Source organism: Desmodus rotundus, chromosome 12, assembly GCF_022682495.2.
Source record: "Desmodus rotundus isolate HL8 chromosome 12, HLdesRot8A.1, whole genome shotgun sequence".
In the NCBI taxonomy this organism is placed as follows: Eukaryota; Metazoa; Chordata; class Mammalia; order Chiroptera; family Phyllostomidae; genus Desmodus; species Desmodus rotundus.
The window spans coordinates 43,757,118-43,777,293 of record NC_071398.1 but is presented as its reverse complement, the minus strand read 5'-3'; the positions used below and the strand labels follow the sequence as shown (position 1 = coordinate 43,777,293).

General features: G+C 52.1%; 1 long non-coding RNA gene and 1 other non-coding gene across 2 annotated transcripts in view; one reads left to right on the top strand and one right to left on the bottom strand.

Annotated features, from left to right (window-relative positions):
* Positions 1 to 15,042, top strand: part of LOC128779772 (uncharacterized) — a 30,152-nt gene extending 15,110 nt beyond the window's left edge. The window contains exons 3-4 of the long non-coding RNA XR_008425828.1: positions 14,201 to 14,405; positions 14,612 to 15,042. This is a non-coding gene — a long non-coding RNA (uncharacterized lncRNA). The remainder of the gene's footprint in view (positions 1 to 14,200; positions 14,406 to 14,611) is intronic.
* Positions 11,804 to 11,931, bottom strand: LOC112312966 (U8 small nucleolar RNA). The gene has a single exon (XR_002975641.2). It is a non-coding gene; the product is annotated as a U8 small nucleolar RNA (small nucleolar RNA).
* Positions 15,043 to 20,176: the final 5,134 nt, after the last annotated feature.

Here is a 20,176-nt window from a genome sequence, read left to right as displayed (position 1 = left end):
ATTGCAGGACATTTAGCCTCATCCCTGGCCTCTGCTACAAGATAACAGTAACCCCACCCTGACCTCCACTGTGACACCGAAGAGTCTCATTGCCAAACGTCTCTTGTTGGGAGCGTGGGAATCGCCCCAGTCGAGAGCCCCTGCTCCCGGGCCTAGGAATTCAGAGGTGAGCGGAACAGATGGGTTCTTGCTCCTGCGGGTTCTCCGTTTTTACAACTGAACCAACCCCTTGACCACATCTCCCCAGGAAACTCTACATCCCCAGCCCCCCATTCAAGTTTCCCATTTACACCTTCGGGACCACAGCCTAGGGTTTCAGAGCATTGTAACCAAGGCCCCCAATGGGCTCTGGAGCCAGGGCTTGGCAGGAGAGCCACGGGGCAGCTGTGAGCGGAGAGGTGAGGCGGGGCCTTCCTTCCCTGGGCAGTGGGAACGCCACACTGCCTGCGTGAGTGACAGGTGTCAGTTCCTGGGGTTTGCCCTCTGTGCTTGCTCTGCCATCTCTCTGATTGCTCCTTCCCAGCCTCCCTTGGGGCCCCCTCGTTCACGATCTGTGCACAGCACTCGGCTGCCCTGGACCCTCCCCGCCCCTGCCATGGCACCTTCACCCTTTCGCCCTGATCTCCTTCATTCCAGGCTCCTACCTCCAATCACTTCCCCTCCTGCCTGCACCATTGTCCCCAGCCCAGCTGGGTTCATTTCCGGTTGTGCTATGACAAATTGCCACAAGCTTAGTGGCTTAAAATAACATGTGTATCATCTTCCAGGTCTGGGGCACAGGAGTCTGACCCCGGTCCGCTGGGGCTGAAAGAAGGTGTTGGCAGGGTCAAGCTCCCGCCAGACAGAGCCTCTAGAGGGGACAATGCCTGTCTGAACCTCTTGCGGCATCTCCAGGCCGCCCGCCTCCCTGGCTGCAGTCTTTTCTTCATCTGCAAAGCCAGCAGCACGGCATCTTCAGATCTCTCCCTCTGACCTCACTTCCACCGTCTCTCTCTCTCTGATCTCCCGCTTTTCCTTTCGGTATTAGTTTCCTGGAGCTGTTCTAACAAAGCTCCACAAACTGGGTGCCTTGAGACAACGGAAATGTATTGTCTCACGGTTCTGGAGGCTAGAAGTCCAACATCGAGGTGCTGAAGGGGCCGCACTCTGTCTGAAATGAGTGAGAGAGCCTTGCTGGCCTCCTGCAGCTATGGCCGCGGCCCAGGCATTCCTCAGCTCGCAGCTGCGGGACCGTGCTGTCTGCCTCTGCCCTCACAGGACATCCTTCCCTCGTACCTTCTTATAAGGGCACTGGTTACCGTGGGTTCAGAACCCACCCTACTCCAGTAGGCCCTCATTTTAATTCCATTAATTACATTTGCAACAACCCTATGTTCAGACCAGGCCACATTCTGCGGTTCTGGGGGATAAGATTCAGCATATCTTTTTGGGAAACACAATTTTACCCAGAACACGTATAAGTACCATTGTGTTTGCAGTGAGCCTGCTCAGGGAATCCAGAACATTCTCCCCATGTCAACAGGTGCCTGTTCCCTTTTGCCAGGTAGCACAACATGCCCACAGGTCTCGGGGATCGGGACGGGGACACCTCGGGGGCCCATTACTCTGCCCGCCACACCAGCCCTCTCTCTGAGCTCCAGGCTTGGGGAGCCACAGGCCTCCTGGGGGGCCCTCCCTGGGTGTTCAACGAGTTAATTTTAGTATGAGTATGTCTTCATTGTTGCATGGCATACTTAGGCTAAAAAAAGCATGTGCCGTTTTTCTGAAATTCGGATATTCGCATTTAATTGGGCGTCCTTTGCTTTTTCTGGCCATGCAACTATGGAGTCAAAGCTATCACAAGTGAAACTTCCACCTTGTCACACACCCTGTTGTGTGACATCCTCTCCCACCAGATGGAGCCGCAGCACCATGTATTATCGCTCGAACTTGGCCCCTGAGAGGCGTCCTCTAGGATGGCCTCCAAAGATCCTGTCTCCTGCTATTCACAGCCTTTCAGGATCCAGGCCCCTTTGCCTATAGGTTGAACACAGTGATTGGCTTACAAAATACGGTGAAAGGGCCCTGGCTGGTGTAGCTTAGTGGGTCTCGAGTGCCGGCCTGTGAAACCAAGGGTCACCGGTTTGATTCCCAGTCAGGACACATGCCTGGGTTGCTGGCCGGGTCCCCAGTAGGGGGCGTGCAAGAGGCAACCACACATTGATGTTTCTCTCCCTCTCTTTCTCCCTCCCACTCTCACTGAAAATAAATAAATAAAATCTTTTTAAAAATATGGCAAAAGGGACGCGACGCCTCTTCTGGGACTACGTTACCAAAAAAACTCTGACTCTCTCACTCACTCGCTGGCTCCTCGGCGGCCGCTGCCATGTCTGGGCTGCCCGGTGGAGAGACCACCATCCAGGACTGAGGTCCCACCCATGGCCGGTGAGCACCAGCGACCTGTCAACAGCAACCAGAGTGACTCTGGAAGCAGGTCCACCCCCTTGAGACGACCGCAGCCCCAGCCAGACCCCGCGGGGACTCGCGGAACGCTGACCCCTGGAAATGGGGCGCAGTAAGTGCTGGTGGTTCTGCGCCGCTCGGCTCTGGGGTAGTTTGCTGTGTGGTAGTAGATACCCAGCCCACTCGGTCACTGGTCTCCTGCCCCCACACTGGGCTGTGACACCTGTGAGGGCCGGGACCGGTCAGCCCCGTGTCCTCAGACACGGCACAGCAAGGGCCCGCTGGTGCTGGGCGTTCAGAAGCTTTGTGGGACACACGAAGGGTTGGACGACAGCAGGCGTTGGTTCTAGTGTCTGCTTTTCAAAGACACAGACGCTCGCTCAAGAGCACGTGGGGAAATAATTTATTGACAAAATAGAATCTCTTCCGGTCCTGCATGTGGACAGCTTCTCGTCCGCCTGAAAAAAAGTTGGTATCAGGCCCTGTGTGAAAAGTTGGTGTGGCTCAGCGGATTGAATGCCGGCCTGCGAACCAAAGGGTCACCGGTTCGATTCCCAGTCAGGCCACATGCCTGAGTTGCAGGCCAGGCCCCCAGTGGGAGGGTGTATGAGAGTCAACCACACATTGATGTTTCTCTCCTTCTCTTTCTTCCCCTCTCACTAAAAATAAATAAATAAAATCTTTTTAAAAAGTTGTCATCACAACACTGGTTTCCTAGGAGACCGCTGGACTTACTTTCCTGATAGGTCAGCAGATGACACGCCAGGCCCAGTCAGGGACACGGAACAACTAGGAGTGAGATACACGTCCCAGCCAGGGTTCCCCCGGCAGCGGAGCCCTGGGGATACACAGGCACGTATACACACAAACATGCATGTGTGCGTGTGCGCATCTGTGTATTTACTTATTATTGCAAAGTGTTGCCTCAGCCTTTTGGGAGCTGGCTGGGCAAGTCCCAGATCCACGGGGCCGGCCGGGAACTCTCAGGCAGGAGCTGAGGGTGTAGCTCCAAGGCCGCATTTCTCCTTCCTCAGGGAAACCTCAGCTCCGCTTCTCTTAAGGCCCTTCAGATGACTGGGTGAGGTCTGCCCTGATTATTCAGGAAAATCTCCTTCACTTGGAGCCAAGTGACTGTGCCTGTTACTCCTTTCTACAGCACAGAGACACCTAGGTCAGTGGTTGGCGGAAGAGCTTGGCATTAGTGACCACTAGTGGCTGGTGTGGCTCAGTGGGTCGGGTGTCATCCCGTATATCCAAAGGTTGCAGTCCAGTTCCCCGTCAGGGCATGTGCCTGGGCTGTGGGTCAGGTCCCCTCCCTGGCTGGGGGCGGGCAGAAAGCAACAGAGAGATGGCTCTCTCCCGCATCGATGTTTCTCTCCCTTTATGTCTTCCCCCTTCCCCTCTCTCTAAAAATAAATAAATACAATCTTTTAAGAAAAGAACTTGGGACTAGAGTCTAGTCAATGGACACCTAAGCTGACCATCGCTTTCCTCAGGGATTCGGACCTTAGGAAGATTGCAGGAGCTGGGTGGCCGGTCCGCGTGAGGCCACAGGAGAGCAGACAGGAGAGCACCCGATGACGTTGTGGAATCGTAAAGGGGCTCCCCAGGGCTTGTGTGAGTGCGTGTCCCCCCACAGGCTCCCTGTCACATCAGTCTGGGACGAGTCCTGGGGATCCAGCCCTCCCAGGGCCCACGATACAAGAAGCAGGCCAGGTGGGGTGCGAGACCTGTCCGTGGTCGCCGTTCTCCCCGAGGGCTCCTGGGTCAGAACGGAAGGAAGAGATGACGGCGAAGAGAGGACCCAACCCTGGTGTGTCGCGTGCCTGCTTTCAGCGCCACCAACGTGGAGCATCCCAGGGCTCATTCTTTAGGTTCCCGAAGACACCAGTTAGATGCCTGTGGTGTGACTGTGTGCTGAGTGAACCCACACAGCTCCCTGCTTGGTTTCCCAAGGTGCCTGGGACGGTGACCAGGACACGCCCTTCATCCCACTGAGCTCCCTACTCTCAATGAGCATGCCATCTCTGGAGGCCTGGGCTATTCGTTGTCCCGCCCATCATTGCTCCAAGGTTAAGAATGCAGCTTCCGCATGGCCACCCCCTCCTCCGCTGGCTCACAGGCACCTGTCCTGTCACGGAGCCATGCCCACAGCGCGTCAGCTCCTCTCTGATGACTCCTGCTCACCCCCGTGCCTCTGTGGGGATCCCTACGTGCACCCTAGCATTTGCCGAATGCACCCCTGAACACGTGAATGAGTGCCGGGAAAACAGCAGAGCACGGGCGTCCTGCACTGGGAGACTCCCAGACTCACCCTCCAGAGCAGGTCCTGACCGGCGACGCTGGAAGAAATCTCTCATTGGGACTTCGATGGATTTCATCTCTTCCTTGAAACACTACTGTCAGGTGACCCCCGTTTCCCAGGAACCCCCCAACTTTCCCATGTGTTGTCCTCGACTCCATCCCTAGTACCAGTCCCCACTCTCTTTGATGAATGCCACTGTTAAGGACTTACTGTTTATTTTCCTATTGAGCATTACTAAAGCAGTGCACGCTCATTGTAAACATTGAAATAACACAGAATCGGGAAGGAGAAGGTCTTCATCTTCCGGAAACCTCAGTCTTTGCTCTTGTGGCCTCACCTGATTGGACGAGGCCCCCCCCCCATGGAGAGTCATCCACTGTCCTCCACGTCAGCCGATATCAGTGTCACCACATCTACAGAATGTCTCCACAGTGACGTCCAGACCGCTGTTTGGCCACCCAGCCGGGCACCACAGCTTAGCCAAGGCGGCACGTAAGATGCCAATGTTGTAAAGCAAGCGTGAGGCAATGGACCCTAACGGTTGCTCAAGCAGAAGAACGATATCATGACCAAGTTGGGTTTTGGCAGGAAATGCCAGCATGGCCCCACCTCAGAAAAAATCTGGCGCTGTAATTCTCCACGTGAGTGAAGAAGAAAAATGATGTTGCCATTGCAATGGACTACAACACACATGCGCGCACTCACGCGCGTGCGCGCGCACACACACACTCGGGTCCCTGTGTATGGGGGGGGGGTTTACACACCAGGGAAGTGGTGTCACCATCTTGAGGGGACAGTGGCCTCTCGAAAGGGATGAGGGTGGTGGCTCCCCCCGCCATCTTCAGACGTGACTAATACAGCAAAGACCCAATGTAACAGGCGAAACAGTGGGAGGAATAGAAGCAGCCTGGGAAAAATCTTTGCCTTTGGAGCGGGAAGGACTTTTTCATTCACATCTCAGAACCTGAACTCATAAGGCTAAGTGGTGATGAGCTGGCTTCCGGCTGAGTTCTGGATTTCTTTCCAACGCACGACCCCCGTGGAAGGTGCCAACAGATGTGACGGAGTGTGAGAAGTCACAGCTGTCCGAGGGTTGCTGTGAAGGCCATGGTTCTCAAAGCGTGCTCCGAGGAACCCTGGGCATCCTCAAGACTCTCTGCTGGTCCGCGACATCCAAACAATTTCCTGGTGACCCTTCGCTGATTTCTGTCATTTACGTAGCCCACGCATGCGGGAACGCGTATGAGAATCTAACTACCTTCTGTTAACACAGACGTTTTGCAAAAATGTAAAACACTGCCTCTCTCTCTCAGTCCCCCCTTCCCCGCTGAGAAGATACAGTTATGCTTTCCTCCAGGTCTGTTATTACGCTAATATATAATGGATTTATCGTTGTCATTTAGGAGAATGAATCACCACGTGTTCCTAATTCCTCAGTTCTGATTTCTATTATGGTAAATATGTGATAAATAAATATATAAATTAAATATTTGTATAAGTAAAATATGTGTATACATACAAATATACATGAACAACATGTGAATATAAGGCGCATAAACAAAAGTTTTTTGGGGGGCTCAATAATTTTTTGAGTTAAAAAAGGCTTCTGAATACATGTGCTTCCCAGTCTCCATTGGGTTTGGGCCTGCCCTAACTCTAGAAAGATTTCCTCTTGAGAGCCTTAACTAATCACACCTTTAAACGCCTTGTTTCCACACCGGAGCATATTCTGCGTTTCCAGGTGGACACGAATTGCTGTCTGAACTCATTCCTTCCTGGGGGTGAGGATTGGCCTCGATACACACAGCTTGTCATCACATCACGAGGACTTCGATCTGACTCTAAGTATGCAGTGACTCACTGTGACTTCAGGGTGTGCCTGAATATACCTTGCTTTATAAAAGGGACGCTACTCCGTCCGCCAGCCCCTCAAAGACATCCAGCCCTGCGCGATCCCTGCTCACCATGGCTGGAGTCCTGCTCCTTCTTGGTATGTGGTCCTCGCTCCAACCTTCCCCACCCCAGGCCCGGCCCCTACCACTACACCCTAAACCTAAACCTATCTCCAGCTCCCATCCCACCCCATCATCCCCCCACCCAGCTCATCCATTATCCCAGCCCCATCCCCAACCCAAACCTAACGCCATCGCACCTCCAACCCCACCCTCACCTTGGCATCCTGTCTGTCTCTTGCTCCTTCTCCACTCCAAGCCCGCCCCCCTCACTAACCCTATTCTCAGACCCTAATCTGCCCTTACCTTGCCCTTCCTTCATCTCGTCCTCACCCCAGCCTCAGCCTTCAGGTCCTCGTCTTTTCTCTCCTCTAGTCAGCTGCTGTCTGCTGTTTGCCCCATTCTCTGAGCGAATTCATAGCTACGCCCAGAGCCAGAAGGAGCCAGGCAGGTGCTGCTGGTTTTCTGGGGGTGATGGAGGATGGATGGCAAGGGGTTGAGTGGAAATCTGGGAGCTGTAGGAGTTGAGTGAGGGATTTTCTTTTATTTTTTTAATTAAAGATTTTATGTATTTATTTTTAGAGAAAGGGGAAGGGAGGGAGAGAGGGAGAGAAACATCAGTGTGAGACAGAAACATGGATCAGTTGCCTTCCGTACATGCCCTGTAACCCAGGCACGTGCCCTGGCCAGGAATCGAACCAGGGACCTTTTCCTTGGCAGGACACCACCCAACCGACTGAGCCACACAGGCCAGGGCCTTTGGGTTTTTATCAATGTATAAAACACCCTTCTTCTCCATAGCCACTTTCCTCTTAGCTTCCAGTATCTTCCACTGAACTTCTGCCCAACTACCCGTGATCTTCTTGATAACCCTGTTTTCTCACCCTCTCGAGCGCCCATCCCCCACTCACCTCACCTGCTACAGGTGGTCTCCAGGTTTGGTCCTTGATCTTCCGGTGTTATTTTCCACCGTCTTCTTTAGGTACATTCATCCGTCTCCCTGGTTTTCTTAGCATGCTCTTCAAAGTGTTAAAAGGCAAAGTTCTTGTGCAAATAGATCAGGAGTGCATTTAACATCCTTTTGAGCTTATTCCTAAACGACCCAGAAGCGGATCTGAAGGGGACATGAGAGATTGAGATTTATCCGGTCAACAGGAAATGATGGCGAAATAAGACTGCTGAGTGGGATGCAGAACTACTTAATGTTTTAAGGGACAATTCAACTGTATCCCATGGGCTTATCTTCTCAATTACACAGAAAATTTAAATAAAGTCTTTTTCCTACTCAACTTCATAGAGTCATAAAACACCTGGCCCCTCTCAATTGTGAAGAGTAAGTTTTAAAACGTTGTGTTTTTAGAGAGACCCTCAAAAAGGCTCATTATAAAATTCCCTAGCATGACATTGAAAATTATGTGTTAATCTTATTTTCAAAGTTTAAGGTAAGTCCCCTTGACAAAACTTAGATTACAAGTTACTTCTAAAGGTAATTACGGATAAAGTAAAAGGCTTGTCTCAGTCTGTCTGGTACTCACATCCATAATTAAACCATCGGAAGACCCACGGCCGTCACAGGAAGTGGAACCCCAGACAGGGCTCAGTTGGGGGCGTGTGTCCCCAATCTCAGTGAATAACAGTGTTTCTATATCATTTATGGTGGAGCACAGATTAAAGAGGGGCTACGTTGCGTGGTCTGTGAACTGTGCCTTTATGTAACGTGTGATGTAATAGTCGACACAGGTAAAGTAGGAGGAGTTAATTAGCATGCATAGTCTGGCTCCTCCTCCTACGGCTAATAAATCCGAGGTCCCGTGGTGTTGAATGTTGCTAAGGTCAGAGATTCAGCTTCTGTCTGCAAATCGTGTAAGGAGTTAGGGCTGTATATCTGGGCTGGACTCAGTCTGAAACTCTTCCTTTTACCACCTACGATGGTGGGTAGATGCCTCCGTCTGTGGTACTGGAATGTGCTGATGCTCCCGGCAGAGCTTCTCGGCTTTGCGGATTGGCTGTCTCCTCCATCTGTGGCTGTTCTGTCTTCCAACACTGCCTCTGCCCCGTTTTTCCTCGCCTCTCCCTCGGGGACGCCTATTACGTGTATGTTAGTAGACCTTAACGTTTTGCCCCGCATATTTCTAGTACTTATTTATTTCTTTTCCATTCCTTTTCTTTTGGTGCTTCAATTGAGATCATTTGTATTGACATGCTTTTCAATCAGCTAATCCTTTCTTTCGTTGTGTCTAATTGGCACTAAATCCACCTAGTAAATTCTATATTTGAGATATTGAAATGTTTCAGTTCTAGGATTTCTTTCTTTTTAAAAACATTTCATTTATTTATTTTTTTAGAGAGAGGGGAAATGGGGGGGAAAGAGAGGGTGAGAAACACTGATGTGAGAGAGAAACATTGATTGGTTGCTTAGAATGTGAGCCTGAACCAGGGACCAAACCCCGACTGGGGACTGAACCCACAACCCAGGCGCGTGCCCTGACCGCAAACTGAAGTGGAGACCTTTTGCTTTGCGGGACAACACCCAACCACGTGAGCCTCGCAGGTCAGGGCTTCAGGTCTACAATTTCTACTTGAATATTTTTACACATTTGTTATTTAATAAATTTATTCATCTTTTCATCTCTTTATCTGTTATTTTCTTGAATGTATCAATTATAGTCATGTTAAAGTCTTTGATAATTCTAATATTTGGATCATTTGTGGGACTGTTTCTAGTATCTGTTTCTTCTTTTGGGTGTTCTGCCGTAGTGTTCTTTCACTGGTGTGTTTAATAAGGCTTGGGTGAGTGCTGGTTGTTGCGTTAAAATTTTTCATCTGAGCTCTGGCTGGTGTGGCTCAGCGGACTGAGCGCCAGCCTGTGAACCAAAGGGTCGCTGGTTCGATTCCCAGTCAGGGCACAGACCTGGGTTACGGACCAGGTCCCCAGTAGGGGGCGCACAAGAGGCAGCCACACATTGATGTTTCTCTCCCTTTCTTACACTCTCTAAAAATAAATAAATAAAATATTTAAAAAAATTTTTTATCTGAGAATCTGGTACCTACTCCCAAATCTTCTCTGCTGAGTCAGGAGCTCTAGTCTCCGTCTTTGAAACCGTCACCAGTTCCACATTGCTTTCCAGAGCCTTTCTGGCTTTGGTTTCCGGTCCCCTGCACTACGTAGTGTCTGACGGTGGGAAACTGTGGCGGCCACTCCGATGAGGAGGAACCAAGACAAAGAGTGATGTAGGCAGCTGCACAGATTCAGGTGCAACAGCAGTCATTCCTGGGTGATTTCCTAGCAGGGAGGTAGGGCCAGAGGGGCAAATGACCCAGCAGTTGTGTGCAAATTATTGTGCCCTAAATGACCCACGTTGCTGCACTTTTTAAAACAGTGTAACTCAGGTGCTAAAGATCAACAAGACGAGGACAAAGAATGTAGTAGCGCCCGACCCATACCTCCTGGTGGTCTTCTGATAGGTGGTTGTTTATAATCGATGCTGTTACCGGTTGATATTTACCTCAGTTGTCCCGCCATCCCAGCCGTCGCCAGCAAAAGCATGTGCATGTGTGGCTAAATTTTAAGGAACAGAAATAATCACCAACTGGCAGGCTTTGGCATGCTTGCTAAGGACAGTGAGGTTGGTGGAAGAGCACAGCATAAGACTTAAGAAGGAACAGGTGTAGGAACAGGACCCCCGGAACAGGACCCCCTGTGAAATAGGGGACCTGTGAAATGGACAACTGCGTGGGGATTGACCCCCGGGAGTGGGGGTGGGCGGGGCGGGGAGAGCATGGGGGGAAAATTGGGACAACTGCAATAGAACAACAATAAGAAAAAGTATACAATCATCAAAATAAGTAAGTAAGTAAATAAATAAAGGAAATAAAAGAAATGAAATCTGGGACACGGGGAAGAAGTTGGTTTTGTTCACATCTACACCCGGACACAGCGACCCAGGCTTTGCGAACAGGCTGAGGGGAAAACACTTGCCCTTGAGGGTCCCCCGGTGTCTGCCCCAGTGTCTGCCCCTGGTCTGGTGCCCAGTGGGGCTTCGCTGTTTGTGCAAAGCCCAGATTCTCAACCTTCCACTCACTCCCAGGATCAGCAAAGGCCCCCGGAAACAAAGCTGCAGAGGTCAGCTCGCTTCTCAGAGACGCTGAGCAGTTACAGCTGTCTGTAGGCCAGGCTTGCAGTTCTTTTATAATAAAATTCTTTCAAACACTTTGAGTGAGTTTTGGGTCTATTTGATTTTGGTCAGTTCCAGGCACTAATCACACACCTAAAGATCTCTTCTGTATATAATGTTTGAGTGTTCGGGTTTTTCTCTTTCTTTCCTTCTTCTTGTTACAGAAAATTTTACACTATCCCAAAATAGGGGGCATGTGTAATGAACCCGAAGGGTCCCGTCAGCCGGGTTCAGCAGGGGCCAGCACACGTCAGTCCCACTGCCTGTGCCGCCTTCCCCTTAGAGCCGACTGTTGTGGAGCAAACCCCAGGCATAATAATTAATCCTTAAACCCTTCAGTAGGAATCCCCAAGAGTTAAATATTATTAAAAATAATGCAACACCATGATCATGCCTAAAAATTAGCGGTGGTTTTTAATATCACCGACTCTCCAGCCAGTGTCCAATCGCAGTTGTGCAGTGGTCTCGGAACGAAAACACTTTCAAGCGGCTCAACACGAAGTTCCTGTGTTTCATTTGATCAATGTGTTTCAAGTCGCTTTTAGTCTAAAGTTTTCCTTTTCTTTTTCCCCTTGTGATTTAATTTTTTCCACATTTTTTAATTGTTCAAGTATAGTTGTTTCCATTCCCCCCACCCTTGTGATTTATTTTTCAACAGTTGTATTCAGCTAAAGCTCATATACCATATAATCCACCCATTTTTTAAACTACATTGTTTATTTTTAGAGAGGGGAAGGGAGGGAGAAAGAGGAAGAGAAACATCAATGTGTGGTTGCTTCTCATGTGCCCTCCACTGGGGACCCCGGCCCACCACCCTGGCATGTGCCCTGACTGGGAATCGAACCCATAACCCTTTGGTTCACAGGCTGGCGCTCAACCCACTGAGCCACACCAGCCAGGGCTCTTTTTTTTTTTTTTTTTTTTTTTGAAGCAGATAGGAGCAATCAGGGTGTTGCAAGTCCTGATTACACAGAGATGCTAATCACAAGTCTTTAATTATCCTGTTCCAACCTGCCCCCGAAAAGGAGGAACGGGTAAGGATTATCCTACCTGAGAATATATAGGGCTTCTTTCAGGGGTGTTGAGAATGTTCTGGAATTAGACAGTGGTGATGGTTACACGACGTTGCAAATGCGATCAATGCTGCTGAATTATAGATGTGAACTGGCTAAGACGGCAAATGTCACGCTACACATACGTCACCACGATCAAAACTATTTCTAAATGGTCCCAAGCCACGAACTTCATGAGCACATGGACTCTCCTCCCTGTCAGCCCCCAGGCCTGCTCTCCCGAATGGTTTTACAGTCTCCCGGGGGCCGCTTACCTTGCAGTCTGCAGACTCCGTTTGCTTTTTAATCCTCACCTGAGGATACGTTTATTGACTTGAGAGAGAGACATCGATTGCTTGCCTCCCGCACGTGTCCTGACCAGATGTTGAACCCACAACACAAGTATGTGCCCTGACCAGGGATTGAACCTGCAACCATCAAGTACTAGCCAGGCCCGACCCTGCTTAGCTTCCGAGATTGGACGAGATCGGACGCATTCAGGCTGGTGTGGCCGTAGACTGCAACCAAAGCACTGGTGAGCCAGTGAGGCAACCAGGAGCTGAACAAACAAAATGCAGGACGAGGGGCAAGTGTACAGAGCACTGAGATGAGCCAGCATTCTGCAGTCCCCCCTTCAGGGTATTTGATGCTTCCGAGCATGAGGTGGGAGACAGGGCCTGGGCAAAAGCGTTGGGCAGAAAAATCCTCCCAAGGGGCAGGGAACCTAGCAGGAGTCTGGACATTTCATAGGGCCGGAGAGACACAATTAGAGGCTCCAAGGACAAGGCTCCTGGGGAGAAAGGAGGGCACAGGCCAGCCTAAGGGCTCTCCCTTTCGGACACTGCGGACGCCTTAGACTCCGCCCAAGGAAGTCACTGAGAGTGGCTGGGAGAAGCAGGCTGGGCTTTTCAGCAGACTCACGATGCTGAGGGGCAAGGAGTGGAATTTAAGGGCTGCCAGGGCCTTCCCTGGAGCCCCAGTTAATTCTCCAGGCTACAAGTTGGCAATCCAGGACCATGCCTGAACTCGTTCTGCACGGAGCCCTTCCAAAATGCAATCCAGCATAGATTCAGCCCTGTTTTTGATTGGATTAAAAGAATATTTCTCATTCTATTTGCGTAGGAAAGAAAGTGTATCCTCCAGAGCCTATAAAAATGTTCATACACAATGCCTGGCATTCAGTGACCAAGCATGCTGCCGGCAAGGTCAACTGACTGAAAATCAAGAGAAAAACAACATGGATAGTAGGAAGAGACCATGGGTAATCCTGACATTGGAGTTAGCAGACATGGATCTCAAATTATTGTAATTAATATGTTTGAAACAAAACAGGCAACATGCGGATGTTGGAGGGAGGGGTGGGTTATTTCAGCGAAGAGCAGGCAATTGGAGAATAGGAAGGTACCGTAACTGAAATGAAGAATTCAGCACCGGTATGTTTAACAACAGATTAGACACAGTAGACACTAGGATCAGTGAACCGGAATTCAGGCCACTGGAAAATATCCGGACTCAAGCTCAGCGTAAATAAAGACTGGAAAAAAACAAAACAGTTTTAAGACAGTGAGAAAGTTGAACAAAATGTTGTGACTTAACTCAGGTAACCTTTTTGCCTTCCAGCTCGTCTGGGGTGGGTAGATTCCTTTTCTTCATGAGGGTCATTTAGTGAATTGACTTTGAAATGTTCAAAATATGGGTTCTCTACATGTGCTCCTGTTGTGGTAACTGTTTCTCAGTCAGGAGAAAGGAAGAAGGAAGAAATCACAGGAGCTACTATAAAGGACATAAGGACAAAATCAAGGGGGAGGGTGGAGGTGGGGGAGGGAGGTGGGACTGACTGGGGTGGGGTGGAGGTATGGGGAGAAAATGCAGACAATTGTAACTGAATAAAAATTTTTAGAAAATTTAAAAAAAAGAGGAAGAAATCAAGGGCCAGCATCTTCATTGAAAAGAAGTTGTACACATCACTGGAGTTGAGGAGGGCCTGACTTAGGCCCAGAGCCACGCCTAACGCTCCAGAAGGGAGGCTGGCAGATGTTTGTAACTGGGCTACTGTGAGTATCTTATTACCAGGGTAGGGAGTGGGGTGGATCTGAATGAACAGGAAGCACTTTCTGCCGGTTTGAATTGCTATGCAGAAGCTTGGCATGCAGGGCTTGTAGCCATAGTAACAGGTGTGGGTTTGAGCCAGGGCAGGAAGAACGCAGAGTTCTAGCAGCAAAGACTCGCGATTACCCAGATCAGCAGCTTGCCCCTTGGGTCTCCCATTCTCAGGTGTGGTGCTGGGGGTCAGATTCCAGTGATGGCGCCTCTGTGGAGTGGTGGCTCTGGACTCTAGCAACTCTGATGTCAGCTGCTGTGGGTCACAGCAGGTCTTTCACCGACCCACCCAGCGGTGCTGCTCTGTGAAGAGGGGCTTCTTTGTCATCCACCGGGACCCAGAGAAGCCTGAGGCTGAGGACTGCCAGAGCTACACTGCGTAAGTCTCCAGGTACACCCGTCATCCCCTTAAAGGGCCCAACCACATCTCCCTTCCAGGCCCTGCGCTTCCTGCCTGCAGGACTCTCGTCACTGAGTGGATAAGGGGGTTTTAGGTTCCAAGGCCTTGAAGGATCCCTTGACAGGGCACTGGGAGGTGTTGATTAGGACTCCTGGTACCTGGAAGCTTTTTATTTCTGTTTTCAGGTAACCGGAAATAGCTTAAGACTCCGAGGAAGGAGTAGGACTACCGCTGCCATGCACCCAGAGCCCGTCTAGGTCTCTCCCAGAGCTGCCTGGCTGGGGACTACATTTCCCAGCTTCCCTTGAAGCTGGCTATGGACACATGACAGTTCTTCTTTCCCAGATGGCAGATCCCATCAAACACCTTTGGGGCTTGCCGCCAACAGCTTCATTAATGCTGCATCTAAGTACTTGATATTTATCTTTCAAAAATTTCTCTAAGCAGCTCTGGCTGGTGTGACTCAGTGGATTGAGTGCTGGCCTGCTAACCACAGGGTCACCGGTTCGGTTCCCGGTCAGGGCGAATGCCTGGGTTGCTAGCTGGGTCCCCAGCAGGAGGCTCATGGGAGGCAACAATGCGTTGATGTTCCTCTCCTTCTTTCTTCTTCCCTTCCCCTCTCTCTAAAAATAATAAAATCTTTCAAAAAAAAAAAAAGAGAGAGAGAAGAATCGTTAGTTCTCAGTAGAGTCACCCCAGCCGACAATGCCACCTGAAGAGATGAGTGTCCCTGTTGGGCCCCGCCTCGATTACACTCGTGTGCAAAATATTGATAAAGGTTGACCTAAGGCACTGAGTTTCAGGGCAGCTTGTTATGTAGCAACAGATAACCAGAACATGCATGAAATGCTGTTTCCTGCCCACCCATGAAGCTATCCCCCACTCCTTCTTCCTGACAGAGCCTAGGATTTGCTCAGGTGTCAGCCAGAGCTTCCTTAACCAGCCTCATGCTGGGTCAGGGGGAGGGAGCTATGTGACCCAGCACTGGCCCAAGAGATATAAAAGAAGGCCTAACGGGGGCTCCTGGGGAAAAGCGTTTCCACTCCTAAGGAGGAAAAATTTCCTACTGTCTGCTTTCACCTGCTCCTGTCTTTGAACACGGCATGTGAACATGATGTCTGGAGCTGCTGCAGCCATCTTGTGACTATGAGAAGCCACAAAACCAAGTCAGGACTGTGACATTGACCAAACTAGAGGTGTGTCTCCCTTCTCCCCATTGGACACAACCTGGAGCAAGACCCTGAAAGAGGGGGGTGAAGAGGAAATGAGGCTGTGCCCAGGGCCAGGCCCGAGGGATGGGAAGAAAGGGGAAAAAGTCCAACAGTATGGTTGGACTTTTTATTTTTCCTTACCGAATATGATTGGGCTGGGCCCTAGCTGTCATTGAGGGTTGGGAAAGGAAGATTCTAGGTGGTTCATGTAGGCACTGTGACTGGAGCAAAACTAAAGTGGTTCACGGCTGGGCACCCCCTGCACCCACTCACTCTCAGACCTCTGCGTGAATTCGTTCTGTCCCAGAGCGTCAGCGCGCATGCCCTGCACGTGGGGAAACCGTATCTGATTCGTTCTCTCAGCCCAGGAAATGGTGGGGAAGGGGACTGGCCCCTTTTGCACATTCTGCTTCTTCTGGGTCAGACAGATGGAAGTGAAATATTAAAAATATCTAAACCAGTGTGCTCAGGACCCAGCCATCAGAGAAATGCCAGCTGAAGTCTGCACCAGAGCAGGGACCGGGGACCCAGGTGGACTTGGCCTTGACTCTGGGGCTTCTTAGACTCCAAATTGCAGAAGCACCCTGCTCTGGGCCTTCTGGGGCTGGGCTGGGGACCAGAGGCTGGGTGGGGGCTCAGTCACTGAAGCAGAAAGGACACTGGGTGTGAGTCAGTGACAGCGCAGCCCCAGGGTGCTCTGCCCCAACCGCAGCCCTGACAGGTGGGGCGTCTGTGGCCCAACTGCTGACACGCCCCTCCCCCCCTTCCCAGAGCACAGAGAGACCAGGCCAGACACTGAATTCACTTTACTGGGGGACCCGGTGACAGTGCACAAGGAGAGGGGCCTAAATGCTACAGGGAGAAGTTAGTTACACGTGGGGGCCTCCCCAGCCCGGACACCTCCCCTGCGGAAGCTGCTCAGCCCAGGGCCAGGCCCTGAAGCCCATCGGACCCCAGGGAGGAGGGGCCTCCTCCCCAGCCCCGCGCCCACCCTCACCAGACCTGAATAGCCCTGTCTCTGACCCAGGGAGGCCCCTGCAGTCCAGCGGTGCCACCTCCAAGCAGCTCCCGAGTCTGCGTCTGCACCCGAGTGACCGAATGGGTCGGGGACAGTCCGGTGGTGCTGTGGGGACACGCCTAGGCCCCTGTGCCTTGCTCAAGGCCTGCAGGGAGGACCCGCCTGACGTGATAGGCTCGGCACCTCCTACGGGTGGGAACGGGGACACAGACGCACCCGGGACCGGAGGACGTGGAGGGGCCTCCAGCGATACTGAGGGGAAACACTACGATGGGCAGAGAGGGCCGAAGCAGAGGTCACACCACACGGAGGTGACACGACACGAGAGCATCGGCCGGTGGGGCAGCAGGTGCTGACCCTGACCGCGCCAGGCCGGGTAGGTGGTGGGGGGAGGGGCGCCTGGAAGGCTGAGTGCAGCTCTCTCGTGGGGATATGTTCTCCCCTCTAAACGCGGGGCCCTAGCCAGCTCCTACACCGGCAGGACCAGCGCGGTAGGGCGTTAAGTGGCGGTAGTTGATGTTAATCATCCTAATGATCACAGTTCAGTTCTGTAAGCAGAGCCAGCTGAGGCGCCGCCGTGCGGATTTGTTGGGTCAGCGCGCCCTCTGGTGGGCACTTGGAGACACAGCTGGGGGAGAAGGTGGAACGCCAGGCTTAAACTGAAAAGAGGTCCCCCCGCCTCTTCCTCGCCCGCCCTCCGTTCTTTCCTTTCTTACTCCCACACACGTTTCCTAGGACTGCTCCCACCTAGCCAGAGACCCAGCGGCGACAGCCAGTCCAGCCCTGCCCGCCCGGGGCTCACAGCGCGGGGGCGGGGGGCGGGTCAGTGGGGCCGAGAGAAAGCTCGGGAGATGAACCGCGGCGCGGGCGCTCTGAGGCAGGACAGGTGCCCGCGAGCAGGGTGGGGCCGCAGTGGGCAAGGCCTCGCAGGCCCGGGTGAGGAGTCTGCGCCTTCGCTCCAGGGCCCTGGGGAGTCACACAAAGTTTAGAATAGGGGAGAGGCAAGGTGAAGCTTGCGAGGTCTGGCGGAGGATGAATGTCAAGGGCTGGGGTGGGGGTGGGGGGCGCTGAACGCAGATAGGAGGTTGGATGGGGGCGGGTGGGGGTGCGGCGGCCCAGGCGGGAGCCGGAGGGCTGCGGTAGGACAAGCCCCAGGGCCCCGCCCCGTTTCAGGCTGCACCCAGCAGTGCCCCTCCCGCCCTCGGAGTTCCTTCCCAGGCTGGCGGTGTGATAGGGGCTGGCGGACACCCACCGCGGGCCTGGCGCGGGCCTGCAGCCTGGGGTCTCCGAGCACAGCTCCCGTGGTCGGTGGCGCCCCTTCAACCCAGGGGGTCTGAGCTCCCCACACTCCGCAGTGCACCCACCCCCCACCATTCAATTACTACCCGCCGGGGAGGGCCCTTCCCTCAAATAGTCTTATTTTAATTGGGAGCCCCCGGGAAAATAGTGTAATCTCGAATACGCCGGTTCTCCAACAACGTGGTCTCAGGACCTCCTCCTACCTTATTAAAAATGGTCGAGAACCCCCAAAGGCTTTTACTTATGTGGGTTCAATCTGACGGTGTTTGCTGCATTAGGCATTTCAACGGAGAAATTGAAAGCATTTATTTATGAACTCTTTAAAAACAGCGGTAACAGGCCTGCTACACGTCCACACAAATAACGTATCTACGTTGCTATGCTTGTCACAACCAGACAACTTGAGAAGAGCAGTCTCTTTTCATGGTTTTTTTTTTTTTTTTTTTTTGCAAATCTCTTTCATGCCTGACGCAATAGAAGGCGCTGGACCCCCGTACCTGCTTCTGCATCGGTCAGGTGTGAGCCGCTGCCCACGCAGCCTCTGGAAAACTCCACTGAACACTCGTGAGAGAATGAGAGCGGAAAAGGCAAAGAAAGTCTCAGGAGCGTGATGACAATGGGCTTGTCGTCGGGGATCCCGGAGGGTCCCTGAACCTCTGCCCTGAAGCTTCTGCAATGCCACAGGGACCCACAACTTCCTGGATGCCTCCTCCTTCTTCTAGAAGTTTCCGAGTCTCCAGTTCTCTACTCAGCTTCTGGGACCACGTCTCCACCCACTCTGGCCCATATCTGCCCCACTAGGAGAGAAACGAGTGCGGGCTAGCTGTGGGGGACAGAGCAGCAGAAAACAGGAGAACAGATTGTCGTGCCTGTTCTTCATGAGTAAATGGGGACTTAAGAGATGAAGAGAAGTGTGTGTGTGTGTGTGTGTGTGTAACAAGGAAGTATCGTGGGCGCACTAGAATAAAAGTGGGCATAGTCAGTATCAATTAAAACCACGTTTAAAAAGATGCTTTGCCCACCCCGGCTGGTGTGGCTCTGTGGATTGAGCGCTGGGCTGTGAACCAAAGGGTCGCTGTTTCGATTCCCAGTCAGGGCACAAGCCTGGGTTGCGGGCCAGGTCCCCAGTAGGGGGCATGTGACAGGCAACCACACATTGATGTTTCTCTCCCTCTCTCTCCCTCCCTTCCCCTCTCTCTAAAAATAAATAAATAAAATCTTTAAAGAAAAAAAAAAAGATGCTTTGCCCTGGCCAGTGGGGCTCAGGGCATTGGAGGGCTGTCCCACGCTCCAAATGTTTGGGGCGTCGATTGTGGTCAGGGCACATGTTTGGGTTGGGGGTTCAATACCCAGTGGGGCAGCGTGCGGGGGGCAACCCATCAATGTTTCTCTCTTACATGGATAGTTCTCTCCTCCCCTCTCTTTAAAATCAGTAAACATAGCTTTCAAAAACGTGAAAAACATGCCTTGTGTGTTTACATGTAAAGCGGAGTTAGGCTCTGAGCTCACATGGTTGTAAACTGTTTTTTTCACAGCCGTGAAGGCCTGGTGGGGTTTCCCAGGGGCGTGGAGGGTGCGGAACAACTCACAGTTCATGACCCTTCCTGGGTGTCCCATACCCTGGACCTCCCACGGCGCCCACTGGGTGCATGGGGTGCCCAGGTCACCTCGCAGACCGCCCCCGGGAGGTCAAACTGCTCCCTACAGGAGCTTCTGAGATGCACTTCAGTGAGAGGGACTTGCCTCTGTACCTGGAGGTGCCAGGTGCTGTCCTGGGCTGTCCCCTCCATAATCTGCAGCCCACCAGTGTCACACTGTCCCGCCTGCTGGTGAGAATGAAACCTTAGTCCCAGTAACACTCAGGGAAGGCCATTGTTCCAACACCCGCGCATGCCGCCCCCCAAGTCTTCAGCATCTCAGGATAAAGTGGGGACACTGAGGCAGGGAGAGACAAGTGACTTGCCTGGCTAGTGGCTGCAGGTGAGACCACAGGGCTGCCAGGTTGCAAAAGGCCTCTGCTCTGAACCGATTTTTGTAAAAAGTGCCTCTTCCATTCCCCAAATGGTTACACAGAGCTCCCGTGTGACCCAGCAATTCCCCTCCCAGGTATTTCCCACGGGAAATGAAAACACACATCCACACGGACACTCGGACGTGACTGTTGACCGCAGCATGGCCCACAATTGCCAAAATGTGGAAGCCACCGAACGCCCACCCACTGA